The following is a 12,566-nucleotide window of genomic DNA, read 5'->3' as shown; positions in this document are numbered from 1 at the left end:
CATCACCATATCACTACCATCATCATTACCTCCACCATTAGCACTATCATCATCATTATCATTATCCTCATCACTAATATTATCTTTTCTCTAGGTCCTAAATTTCTTTGTCATTAGGGCCTTCAAAATTTTATGGAGCAAAAAACCTTCTTGGAGGGAAATGAGAGATGAGATTTGGAGTCAGAAGTGCTATGTTGGAATTCTGGGTTTGCCATTGACTAACTGTAGGATCCTTCTGAGTTTCCCAGTTTTCTCATCTGTTAAACAGAAATACGGACCTACCTCTGTTGATTATTTTCCTTTGCCCCTCCAAATCCATTATCTGCCCTCTCTTTGCCATCCTATTTTGTATCTTGTAAGGATGACTTTTACAGACCAAATCACCTAGGCTCCCTTGTATGTGTATATGTTTGTAGGAATATTGATAGGGTTGGAAATATACATACCAAGCTTACATTATCTAAGAAAGAAGTAGTGGTAGCCAGCCTCAGTGGCTCACACCTGTAATCCCAGCATTTTGGGAGACCAAGGCAGACAGATCACCTGACATCAGGAGTTTGAGACCAGCCTGGTCAACATAGCAAAACCCTGTCTCTACTAAAAATACAAAAAAATCAGTTGGGCATACTGGCGCGTGCTTGTAATCTCAGCTACTCAGGAGGCTGAGGCAGGAGGATTGCTTGAACCTAGGGGTGGAGGTTGCAGTGAGTTGAGATCATGTCGTTGCACTCCAGCCTAGGCAACAGCATGAGACTCTGTCTCAAAAAAGAAAAAGAAAAAGAAAGCAGTAGTGGTGATAATAGTAGAAAGATTAGGTAAGAAAAAAAGAGATGAGCAAAATGAAAAATATTTACATCTGAAAATACTATACTGAGAAAAGAATTGAGACACGAAATCATAACTACGTCTGATATCATTTGTGTGAAATTTCAGAAAATGCAAACTAATCCGTAGTGACAGAAAGCAGATCAGTGGTTGCCTGGGGCCAAAAATAAAATAAGAGATTAACCATAGCAGGGTAGGAGGGAACTTTCTGGGGCAATGAAAATATTTGGTATCTTGATTTTGGTAGTAGTTACAAGATGAATACATTTGTAAAAACTCAACTACTTGTACAATCACTTGTACTAGTTTATTAATATTATATGTAAATTGTACTCAATAAAACTTGGGCTAGGAGCAGTGGCTTACACCTGTAACCCTAGCATTTTGGGAGGCTGAAGTAAAAGGACTACTTGAGCCGAGGAGTTCAATACCAGCCTGGGCAACACAGTGAGACCCTGTTTCTACAAAAAGTTTTAAAAATTATTTGGGTGTGGTGGTGCACACCTGTAGTTCTAGCTTGCGTGGGGGGCTGGGGTGGGAGGATTGCTTGAGCCTGGGAGGTCAAGGCTGCAGTGAGCCGTTATCGTCATGCCCGTGCATTCCAGTATGGGTAACAAGTGAGACCCAAAAAAATCATAGCATAATATAAATGGAAGAAGATATAAAACAGAATTCTAGTAGTAATATTATTGTAAATCTGTACAACCTAAATGTGCATAGAAGGACTAGAAGATATATGGACCAATGAATACATTAGCTTGGTACACAGGTGCCCGCTATTTTGTGAGTGACAAACAAAAAAGAAAAGAGCTGAAGAAGGTTCCTGAAAACAGCAATGCTTATCCAGCAATGCCAAACTCACTGATAAGGTTGCTCTTTGCAGAAATAAGGTTTGCGAGTATTGAGAGCAACAAGGGGATACAAAACTGTCTACAGGATCCTGGTGGGGGACTCATTTTACAATAAAAAGAGCTTTATGCAACGGACTCTTGGATTATAATGAGGCTTAAAGGGAGAAACAGTGTGGTCTCAATAAGGTTAGCAAATAAGATTGCTAACCTTTCCAAATCTCGATTTCTTGTTTTATAAATGAAAAATAACAGTAGCCTTCAAATGCCAGCTTTTCAAGATCCCAACTACTACTGAGAAATACTCCCAAAGACATGGGAAGAAACATCTATTGATTCAAACATAAAAGGTGTTTGGGTCATCAACCCCATGCTAATGGTTCAAGAAATTTAAAACAACATAATTAGCTTCCTGAATGTCTGGAACTAAACAGAGCCCATCCTCTGTATGTCAGACCAGTGGCCCTCATCCTGGCCCCAGAGGCATCTTCAAAACTTTTAAAAGTACAGATTCCTGAAAACAACCCTTGGAGTTTACGACTTAGGGCTAATGTTGAGAACCACTCTGCTAGGCACTCACCTTAGTATCTTAATGCAGTCCAAGCATTCCAACACAGTCCTCAGATCATCTGCCATTTTCTGGCATAAAAGTTCTGTGGTATTCTTTCTGCACTATCCCAACTCCCTGGCCTGAAGATTTTAAAGAAATGCAAAGCATCTTCCATTCCCAGCTGAGACTGGACACGCCTGAAATAGGTAAAAGCGACAGAGAGACTGGATGGTATGACACTCCCTTCCATGTTTCCAGGAAAAGGGCTCAATCTGAAACACAATTTTTCATATCTTCCTTTCTATTTCCTAAGCATTCGTGGTTCAGTTAACAAATGGTGCCTGAGAAGCAGCATTGGCATCTTAAAGCAATGAAAGTCCAAGGAAATAAGACGACCTCCTGACCTGCTTTTCACACTCCCACATATGCCTGCCTCGAGAGCTTGGCTTCTCAAGGCCATGAAAAATCAGCTCTTCATTCATTCCTTAAAAAAAAAAAAAAAGTTTATTTTCTGCCTTCTGTGTACAAGCCCTGTTCTAGGCACTGGGGACACAGTAGTGAGTGAAACACATAAAGATCCTTCTATTTTTGGCTTACAGTCCAGTTAAGAGAGACAAGTAAAAAACAAAAAGGTAGTATCAAATTATCATGACTTCAATGCAAGAACTTAAAAATATGTTGTAAAAAAGAGTAAAGGGGCCGGGCAGGTGACTCATGCCTGTAATCCCAGCACTTTGGGAGGCTGAGGCAGGCGGATCCTAAGATCAGGAGTTCAAGACCAGGCTGGCCAAAATGGTAAAACCCTGTCTCTACTAAAAATAGAAAAAAAAATTAGCTGGGCATGGTGGTAGGTATCTGTAGTCCTAGCTCCTTGGGAGGCCGAGGCAGGAGAATCGCTTGAACCTGGGAGGAGGAGGTTGCAGTGAGCCGAGATCACACCACTCGCCACCGCACTCCAACCTGGGCAACAGAACAAGATTCTGTCTCAAAAAAAAAAAACGGTGAAGGGCAGAGTCACAGAATAGTCAAACACACTGCAGAAGCAGAGAGCTGAATGGTGGTTGTCAGGGCCCAGGGGGATGGAATAGGAATGTTGCTGTTCAACAGGTATAAAATTTCAGTTATGTGAGATAAGAAAGTTCTGGGGATCTGTGGTACAGTATTGTGCCCATGATAAACAATACTGTATTGTACAATTAAAAACTTGTTAAGAGGATAGGTTTCACATTATATTTCTTACCACAATGAAAAAGTTATTAAAGAAATAAATAAGTGAAGAGCATGAAGCAGGGCATGTGAGTAGGTAGGGAGATGAGGAGTCGTCAAGGGGGGCCTTCCTTCCTTCCCTTTATTTCTGCCTCAAAAGGTAACATCTGAGCTAAGCTCAAGGAGAAGAAAGAACCAGCATGAAGAGAGCCTACAGAAGGAGAAATGTGACAGTTGAAGCCTAATAGGAAGCAGAAGACACTCAGAAGGGACTATATGCAAAAGTGCAGGCAGAGCTTAATGAAACTAGCTGCCCAGGGCTACCCAAAGTGGGGGGAATCATGATCACCCCTGGCCTGCAGGGACTAAGGGAGGAGTGGCTACCACAAGATGGACAGGACCCCTGATAGAAGCTGTGGACTTTGGTAAAGGGATACAACCATCCTCAGGTGACTAGCCAGCAAGGAAGGAGCAGAGGTGGGGGTGAGTTAATGCCCTGAATAAGTATCTCCTCCCCACTCTCTCTGATCTCCTACTAGTGATTTCCCACTGGCCAATTCCAAAAGGAAGTCAGGAAGCAAGAATGTTCATTGATGCAATTCATACCATCAGTCTACTGGCACACAGAACAAGATGAGGAAGACTTTAGATTGGGTCTAGAAGGGCAAATGGAAGGCATCAGCATAAACACCAAGTGCAAAGGCTTGAGATGGGAAATAGAATAGCCTGTTCAAGGAGTAGAGGGGCTACTGCACTGAAGCTTCTTAGACAAGGTATAGGACGTAACAGAAGATAGGACCCAGATCATGTGGGGCCCTGTATGCTATAGTGAGCTGCTGGTATTTAATTCTGTGTCCAACAGGAGGTTGTTTAGAAGGTTGGGATAGGAGATGGAATCGGACCTCACTTTTAAAGACCACTTTTCCTGCTGTGTGAGTGTGTACTATAGTCACGGTAAGGGTGGAGGCAGGAAGCAACCAGCGCAGCAGGGGTGCAAGTAACTCATCCCAGAACTCACACGTACAGAGAAATGAGACTTCTGCTTTGTCTAGATCTGATCTATTCTTGCTCGCTAACTCCTATGCACTATAGAAAAACAAAAGAGCAGGGGATAACTTTAAGATCAATGCAATAATTTAAATCTTTCTTTTAGGTAAAACTTGGCCACTTCGGTTACACATACTTAGTCTCTGTATTTCAGCACCATCTCTGGGCCCCAGGACAGTACTGTGGAGAGAGAAATGTACATGACCTTGCAGGTTTTGGGGAAAACGTCCTCAAAACCATGCAGGGTCTTTTGGCTCCCCAGCAATGTGCCTTGTTCCCCTTGTCATTAGCTCTCAATGGTGTCATTAGCACTCAATGGTGTCATTAGGGGTTATGGCTGAGGCTGTGGCTGGCAGGCATCTATGCTCCCTCTCAGCTCGGCTGGACCTGATGACTCCTTGTATGACAACCTCATTCATCTCAGCTCTCATAGGCATCACAAACCTCTCTGAGTCTCTATAAGTCCCCTCTCTCAACAGGCCTATGCAGGCCTTGTCAGCTCTCAAGTCTGCATTCATGCCTTGAGAGAACAGAGAAAGTCTTGGAGATGCAAATTAGACCATCACTCTCCCTGACATCTCTGAATTTATTTCATGTGGTTACCCTGCAGGTTTGCCAAGAAGGTCCCTCAAGGAGCTTCCAGGTGACATCTTTCCAATGCCCCAGGCTGGGAGCAAGAAAGGAACCTCTCTGCCCCATTTTTATTTAGGAATTTAACAGACTTCTCATTGTCCAGGATTGAGACAAGAAGGAAAATCAGAGTACTGAACTCACCATCTATCTCCTCTGACCCCCTTCTCTCTTCCTTCTCCAAAACTCTATTCAGGCTGGAATGCAGGCTTCATTATCATAGACCTCAACTTCTGAACTGCAGCCTCATCACTGGTGAACAGAATAAACATTCTATTAATATATGTTATGGTACAAATTTATAGTCTAATTTTCCAGGCCTAGTCTTTGCTACAAAAATGAAAAATAAAAACATTTATAAAATCCCTTCTCTCCCTACACAGACTAGTTTTTAAGACTGTCTTTCAACAGAACCATATTTTTTAATGTCTTAGCTCTTCCTTTCAGTTGGCATTCACTTATCTCATCTCAGAGGCAGACATATTCAAGAAAAAGAAAAGCATATGAAATTGTTCCAAACCATGGCCATCATTACACCCACTAAGAAGCTATTCTAATGTCCTAGGTGAGAAACAACCATAGCTTGATACCTATTGGCAGTGGAGTAGAGAGCAGGAGATATAAGCAAATGGAAGCAGGATAAGGAAATATTTTGGAGGTAGAACAGAATTGGCTGATGGATTAGACGATAGGGGTAAAGAAAGCTGAGGAACCAAAAAAGACTCCTAAGTCAGTAACAGACAACTGGTTGTCCATTTTTACAGAAATGGGGAATCCTGGGGAAGAAACTGGTATGCGGTGGGAAAAGTTAAGGATTCTGTTTGACCTGTTAAATTGAAATTCCAGTGATATATCCAAGTAATATGAAATAGGCTGCTCAGATGAGAATTAAGAGACGAGGATTAAAATTGGGGAATCAGCAGCATACAAATGGTGCATAAAGCCCAGTGTACAGTACGAAGAAAGGCTCCGTCTGTGCATGGAAGGCACCGGGAGAGAAAGACTCTATAGGCCAGTCCATGTGAGGCCAAAGAAGAAGAAACCCCAGCCACTCCCAAACCTCCCTCAAGCCAAGCTCTCAGATTCAGCATAACATTTAAGATCCAGAATCAGGCACCAGAAACCTATCTTGAATTTAGCAATAACCAGAGAGGAGAGAGAAAATGTATATGTTTAAATTAGGTCATCATTATTGTACAGGCTTTTGTTCAAAGAAAGTTAGAAGTATTTATTTGGGACCAGTCATGATGGAGAAAACTCCCTGTGAAGCAGACCAACAAGAAACAGCATTTTCTAATAGTTTGGACTGTTCTATCAACAAAGGATCTTGTGATATAGCAACTTTTTAGCCCAGAAGCCACCTGGAGGGTTGGTTCTCTAACCAGTCAGATTAAACTACGGTTTATTTTCTGGCCATGTTCTCTAACATTTGTGTTGCTAGTAGGAACAGGGAGAAAAGAACTCAGGCCTCTCTACCTTTATGGGGGGGAAAGGGCCAGAGCAGGGAGCTTGAGGAGGAGTGAAAGAAATACTATTCCCAAGGAAACAGCCCCACCTGCTGAAACAAATTTCCATCTGGGTTGGGGAGGTAAGGGGGTAAGATTTGAGTTTCTTCAGGTATTACTACTTAACAACTATAACCTTCTTGCTCCCTCTAGAGGGCAAAGATATGAATAACATGACTATAAAGAAAAAAATTATTTTAATAGAAGCCATGGCTTCATTTTTATCTGTACTTTTCTTCATCACTTTGAAATGAGTATTTACAAAGAGAGAAAAAAACAAAGGCAATGAATTAAAATTCCTCTGGCACTTTCCACATACTCTGACATTTGAAGCCCAGGAATTGGGGGTGCTTTGCAAGTAAAGCCAGCTCTATGGCACTAATCAAATACTTAAGACTGGCCCTGTAAGAAGGAGAAAGGGTACAATATTGCATTGTCTTTATTAATCTATTTCTCTAAAAAGCTAATCATTTATTCTGGAAACAGGAAGATTCTGTGAGATGGTGTTCCTTCGCATGCAAATTCATTCTAGAAGAATTGTGTCTGGACTTTGAGGTTTTCTGAATTGTAATGAGGACATCACTGTTGCCAGGCAACTTTGTACTCTGGATATAGGTGCACATGAAAGTTAAATTACCTTATTATTCTAATGAATCTACTCTGACAGTAGTCATGGTATAACGATTTGTCTATCTAGATCCAGTAGCCAAATGAAGGAAACAAGTCCAGGAGTCAAAGACAATAAACATTAATAAAGCCAGTTCTCATAAGACCATTCTCCAAGGTTTCAGTACAATGGTTCCAAAGTAGCACTGAGACTAATTTTAAAAAGCTTCATTTCAGCCTAATGATTTTGCAATAGAACAGACACTGATAACATTTAGACAAAAGGAATCATATCTCAGAGCTGTAGGTTCAATTTGGGTGACAGTGTTTTATAAACACACAGACAGATGGTAAATTGCTTTAGCTTTCAAGATTATTGCTGCAATAATTATTCTTTCAGAAGAACAAATATTTGTCGCCACAGGCAATGAACAGATAGCAAAAGACAAATCACACCATGACAAAGTAAAAATTGCAGAAAGAGAACATTACAGGTGATTCCATGCAATTTAGCATGTGACAAAAGCGGCATCTCAAGCCACTGGGGCAAAGTTGTACTTTTTAATAAATGGTGCCAGGACAACTGGGTAGCCAGTTGGAAAAAATAAATAAAATTAGATCCGCATTTCATGCCATGCAAAGTAATAAACTCCAAATGTATCAGAGATTCAAGTACAAAAAAATAAAATTATACAAATACTAGAAGAAAACATGACTAAATTACTCTCCAATATCAGTGTAGAAACTAAAACTTAAAATAGACGCAATAAAAGATAATTTGACCACACAAAAATGAAATATAACAAATGGTAAAACAGCAACACCACCATCACCATAAACAAAGTCAAAAGACAACTGACAAACTGGGAGAAAATATCTGCAACAGACATATCCCTAATATATAAAGAGCTTTTGAATATCAAGGGAGAAAGGACCAAAAACCCAGTATGAACAGACAAGTTAACAAAAATATATAAAATGAAATATACCAAATGGCCCTTAAATATATGAAAAAAAATCTTAGCGTTACAAAAATGCAACCAAGCATGGTAGCTCACACTTGTAATCACAGCCCTTTGGAAGGTTAAGGGAGGAGGACTGCATGAGCCTAGGAGTTTGAGACCAGCCTGGGCAACATAGCAAGACCCTATGTTTACAGAAAAAATTTAAAAAAATTAGCAGAGTGTGGTGGTGCACACCTATAGTTTCAGCTATTTGGGAGCTGAGGTAAGGGATCACATGAGCCCAGGAGTTCAAAGGTGCAGTGAGCTATGATCATGCCACTGTACTCCAGCCTGAGGAACAGAATAAGACTGTGTCACAAAAAGAAAAAAAAAAAAGAAAAATGGACATTAAAACAAGACTTAGATGCCATTTCTTATTTATCAGATTGGCAAAAAATACAAAGTATGACAATACATTCTGTTGTCAAGGCTGTGAGAAAATATTCTTGTACATTGCTGGTAAGAATGAAGATTGGTATAGCCCTCCTGGAAGGAAATTTAACAACTCAGTAAAATTATAGATGCACTTAACTTTTGTCCTGGCAATTATACTTCTAAGAATCTACTCTGAGGTTAAACCTCCAACAATATAAAATTAATATGCACAAGGTTATCTACTACAGCATTGTAATTACAAAATATTGGAAGCGACCTAGATGCTCAATGTTCATACATAGAAGAGTGGTTGAATAAACTATGATGAAGCCAACACAATGGAATACTATACAGCTATAAAGAAGAATAAAGATCTCCATGAACTTATATTCAGTGATTTCCAGGAGACATTAAATTTAAAATGCAAAATGTGAAAGAGTATCTATAGTATACTAACTTTCATGCAAAACAGAAAGGAATCTAAATATATATATATATATTTCATATGTATATTCACTTGCAAAAAATAGTAAGCCATAAATTAATGAGACTGGATAAGAGTAAGTGGGAACAGGGCAGAAAGGAATAGGAAAAAGAAACAGGGTAGCAGTGATAAAGGGGGAGTAAAACTTTTCTAAGCATACCTGCTCTTAAAGTCATATAATGTTTCACATAACCCCAAAATAAATAAATGATTAAATAAACCCGGATGTGAGGGGGACAACCAGGAATGGAATAAACAGTAACTAGTGAACTTAATTGTACTGCAAATGAATAATATGACAAATGAAGAGGGTGAGATGGAAAGCAATCCTAAGTATTCTATTACAAAAAAAAAAAAAGAACTATATATGTGTGTATATGTGAGTTAATACACATATATGCATTTTCAAGCTCTGTCTTCTGAGAAGCAGTGAGCACACCTAGCTCTAGGATCTTGGTTTCTAAATACTAGTCTCTAATTAAAGGAACCAAAGCTCCTTGGAGAAACTGTTGATTTCAGGCCTAGAACAGAAAATATAGATAAGCCTGGAACAGCTTCTGATACCAGAAAGGAGTGCTCAAAAAACGACAGGGGTATGCTAAAAAAAGACATAGGAGGCCCAGCGTGGTGGCTCACACCTGTAATCCCAGCACTTTGGGAAGCCAAGGTGGGTAGATCACCTGAGGTCAGGAGTTTGAGACCAGCTGGTCAACATGGTGAAACCCCATCTCTACTAAAAATATAAAAATTAGCCAGGCATGGTGGCAAGTGCCTATAGTCTCAGCTACTCGGGAGGCTGAATTGCTGGACCTAGGAATTGGAGAATGCAGTAAGCCGAGATCACACCATTGCACTCCAAACTGGGCCAACAACAGCAAGACTCTGTTGCAAAAAAAAAAAAAGGACATAGGAGTTAACTAGAACGAGCTCCTAACGGCTAAGGTGGAAACACTTTCAGCAATAATATACATAATGATACTAACAGATTATGCCCATAAGTACAAATTGATTTAAAAAAATTAGCATTTCAAATTAATAAATGTAAAAAAAATGATGGAAACAAATAATCACTACTAAGGCAAATATCACAGCTAATAACTGTTGCAGGGAACTATTAATAGATGATAAAATTAGTGGACAAAGGTACAAGAAATAGGATATTTCCATAGTGTCAAAGTATCTCCCTAAAAGATACTTAGTAATTACAAAAGGAACAATCATCATCTTATAGTGCAGAAACTTGACAAACACTATCTCAATAAAGTGATCAAAGTAAACATCACCTAAGCTAGATGAAGTGGCTTGCACCTGTAATCCCAGTACTTTGGGAGGCTGAGGCTGGCAGATTACTTGAGATCAGGAGTTCAGGACCAGTCTGGCCAACACGGTAAAACCTTGTCTCTGCTAAACATACAAAAATTAGCTGGGTATGGTGGCACACACCTGTAATCCTGGTGGCAATAGCAAGAAAACTGCATGAACCCAGGAGGTGGAGGTCACAGTGAGCCGAAATCGTACCACTGCACTCCAGCCTGGGTAACAGAGTGAGACTCCATCTCAAAAAAAAAGTAATCACCAGTAATAAGACATTTGAAATCATGTACCCCTTGACATCACAGCAAGAAGGGCATAACATCATTTCTGTGGCATTATTGCAAAAATTGCATAATCTCACTCTAATCATGAGGAAACAACAAACAAATCCCAACAGATGGATGGTCTACAAATAACTGCCCAGCATTCTCCAAAAGTTGTCAAGGTCATGAAGGACAAAGACTGATTAGAGAGACTACAGAGACATGACAACTAAATGTACTGTAGATCCCAGACCAGAAGGACATTAGTGGGGAAACTGTTGGAATTTGAATTGTTTGCAGATTCGTTTATAATGTCAATGTGAATTTCCTTATTTTTAAAAGTCTTTTCTGTAAGCCTATACATATTTCAAAATAAAAGTTTTTTTGAAGCTTGGAAAAAAAAGTGGCTCCATAAGGTGAAAATATTGTACATTTCTGAAGGGAGTGGCCATGTAGAAGACCTTACTGTTCCTGGATTTAAGTTCTACAGATATTAATGTATAAATTCTGTAGGAGGAATGTTGGACACTAAAAATCAGAACAACATTTTGTTTAAAATATAAAATAAAATATAACCTATTTGTTTAGCAGATTTGGAAAAAACAGAAATAATAATGTGCTACTTGTGCTTTTTCTATTTTCAGAGCTACAACTTTCAAGTCAGTAAAGTAGTCACTGAATGTACACTATGTGCTAAGATTTGAGCTGGGTCCTACTAACTCCACAAAATTTTACTGGACATCTCTTATGTACCACTAGTGAGAGGTGCAAATCCTTTTGGTCTCACCCCTTAGTTAATGCTTGTCTGACCAGACTTAAACAATAGGAGAGATGTCAACAGACACGTTTTCTCTTTTTGTTCCCAAACAGTTCTGAGACACATTTAAAAGAAGAGTCCATCAAGATTGAGTACCAGTCATCCAATTTAGCAACTCAATTAACACATTACAGTATTCCCCATCCACCACCACCCCCATTCCCTGTTCAATTTCCCCTGATCCCTCACTTTAGCACAATGGGATCACTACCAAGTAAACTACTTGCTCGTCAGCCTTTGTTCTAGACCAGGGGATGTCCAATCTTTTGGCTTGCTTCCCTGGGCCACATTGGAAGAATTGTCTTGGGCCACACATAAAATACACTAACACTACTGATAGCTGATGAGCTAAAAAATAAAAATAAATTTAAAAAAATCTCATGTTTTAAGAAAGTTTACAAATTAGTGTTGGGCCACATTCAAAGCCACCCTCGACCTCATGGGGCTGGTGGGCCACAAGTTGTGCAAGCTTCTTCTGCTCTGGAGGACGGTAGGGAATGATGGGAAGTAGGAAGAGGATGATAGAGACTGAAGCCAAGAAAAAGGTACAAACTTGCCCTTAAGGACCAGTTTCAGGACACACTTATCAAGGACATATATGGAATAGATATCAATCAATGGGAATACATTATTAAATTCACAAAATACTTATAAAACGCCTGCAAATGAGAACTATATCCAATGAACCATCTATACCAGATACAGACCAATCATTCCAAATAGAACAAGCAAAGATGGCATTTCTTGTCCATAAAGAGAGCTCAGGAACCAAATCAGGTTGGGCTTACTTGATGCCACATGGAAAAAAAGGCTATCAAAAGACCTCACGAGCACTGCTCGAAAATTTCTTATGTAGATAAGCTCCCAAAGAAATCCATCATTAATCAGAAACAAAGATGAAAAATGAAATTATTTTGACCTAGAAAAGAAAAAAAAATATATTTCAGACTTGTTTATGTGAAAGACAAGTTCTACAATTTAATTTTTTAAGTGAGAGATTTCTCTTGTGGGATATCAGATAGAAAATATTTGGTTAATATATGCAAGGAACAAAAAAGCAGAGAAGCCTAAAACAAACACAATCAAAGCAAA

The 12,566-nt window shown here is 39.4% G+C and overlaps 1 long non-coding RNA gene across 2 annotated transcripts in view; it reads right to left on the bottom strand.

Moving 5' to 3' along the window:
* The window catches only part of LOC144577409 (uncharacterized), a 78,457-nt gene that overhangs the window by 58,749 nt on the left and 7,142 nt on the right, over nucleotides 1-12,566 (bottom strand). The window contains exons 1-3 of one of the 2 annotated variants that reach the window (XR_013521211.1): nucleotides 10,364-10,500; nucleotides 5,251-5,358; nucleotides 2,254-2,420 (exon numbers count right to left, since the gene is read on the bottom strand). This is a non-coding gene — a long non-coding RNA (uncharacterized LOC144577409). Of the gene's footprint in view, nucleotides 1-2,253; nucleotides 2,421-5,250; nucleotides 5,359-10,363; nucleotides 10,501-12,566 lie in introns of those variants that run through there. The other variant, XR_013521212.1, reaches the window with a different exon arrangement.

The sequence above is a fragment of the Callithrix jacchus genome, chromosome 8 (assembly GCF_049354715.1).
Source record: "Callithrix jacchus isolate 240 chromosome 8, calJac240_pri, whole genome shotgun sequence".
Classification (NCBI taxonomy): domain Eukaryota; kingdom Metazoa; phylum Chordata; class Mammalia; order Primates; family Cebidae; genus Callithrix; species Callithrix jacchus.
Note: the sequence above shows the minus strand (reverse complement) of the source record. Positions and strands in the feature narration are given on the sequence as shown.